We start from the raw sequence: 1,474 nt of genomic DNA on the forward strand, positions 1-1,474 counted from the left end.
CAGACCTTCAGTGTGAGGGCCACAGTAGCCTTGTGTGCTGGGCAGAGGTCAGGGGTCACTGCCCTTGCTCTACAGATGGGACAGCTGAGGCTCAGAGATGGTGGCTGCCCAAACTGGGCTGCAAATATTACAGATGTCTCTTTTTTTCCCCCAATTAGAGGAAAATGGATTCAAATTTTGATCTGACCTATATATCTTTGTAGACCACACGCAAGGGCTTCAGTTCCCTCAAAGATCCTTAGCCAACTAGAACCTGGGTGACAAAAAAACTTCAGAAATGCCACTGTCATGGCTTCTTCCTAATGTGGTTTTTAGCTTCCAGCTCAAACAATAACAACAACAACAACAACAACAAAACCCCAAGAGTGGAATGAACGGGTTGAAATGTTTTTCCAAATATAAAATAAACTTCTGAAATATACTTATTTTAGATTGGTCAATTTAATAACCTATTTATTAGACAGTATAACCAAATCACAGCCTGTATGTAACAAAGTTGTAAATACAAAGAAATATGTGTATTCCATATTCATAAGCAATAAAAATAACAAGTACTCATATATCTATCTTTCGATCTCTGAAGTGCTATGTTGTCCCCCGATGAGGCTTGCTGTTTGTTTTAAATTGAACAGAAGGTTCAGGAAACCAGGGAAAGAGGACTAAATAACTAGGAGCAAAATACAACACAGAGAAAAAACATCAGCCGCGCCTGTGGTTTACGTCATCAGCATTCATAAACGATGCTCTTGCTCAGAAGTGTCTCTACAAATCAACAGAGCCCAAATGCCCCAAGTGACTTTTGGCTGACGTTTCTGGATTTTTCCCCGCCTCTCGCAATAGGTAACAGCATTTTAATTCAGATGTCATTTTGCATCCTGTTCCGCTCTTCACCTAGGGCCAGTGAATCTTGGGCCCTTAGTCAAACTCTGGTCTTTCATTTCCATAACCCTCACTGCAGTTCTCTTTTGAAAATGGAAGCCCACGCTGCTCCGTCCTCAGGAACAACGGATGCGTTTTCAGACATCGGTCTCTTTCATGTTCTTCTTCTCTGATGGAAATGTTGGATTGGACTTTGTACCACATCAATGATTGGTAAAAGCAGAGCGCCCATCCGTAAAGCCTTTGGAATGCTGTCTTTTTCACATCATCTCCCCAAAAAGCTTTCCTGGGTGAAAAATATTACATATGAATGGATGTGTATTACATGTGCAGCTCCATCTAGACCCATCGCTAGATCTGCACGTGGGGAGTTGTGTGTGTGTGTGTGTGTGTGTTTTAAACACGCACAGTATGGATTTACTTCCCCCACCTCTGTGCCTCTGGGCCTGTACTTACACGCATGTCGAGAGTTGCAGGGTGATGTGGAGGCAGAGAACAAGGCAGACATCAAACCCATTTATTCTGAATCATAAATTATAACTTTTTATCATCAATATTTTGGTTACATTGTTACACAAAGGACAAAGTAACATCC

Source organism: Pteropus vampyrus, unplaced genomic scaffold (assembly GCF_000151845.1).
Source record: "Pteropus vampyrus isolate Shadow unplaced genomic scaffold, Pvam_2.0 Scaffold132, whole genome shotgun sequence".
Lineage (NCBI taxonomy): Eukaryota > Metazoa > Chordata > Mammalia > Chiroptera > Pteropodidae > Pteropus > Pteropus vampyrus.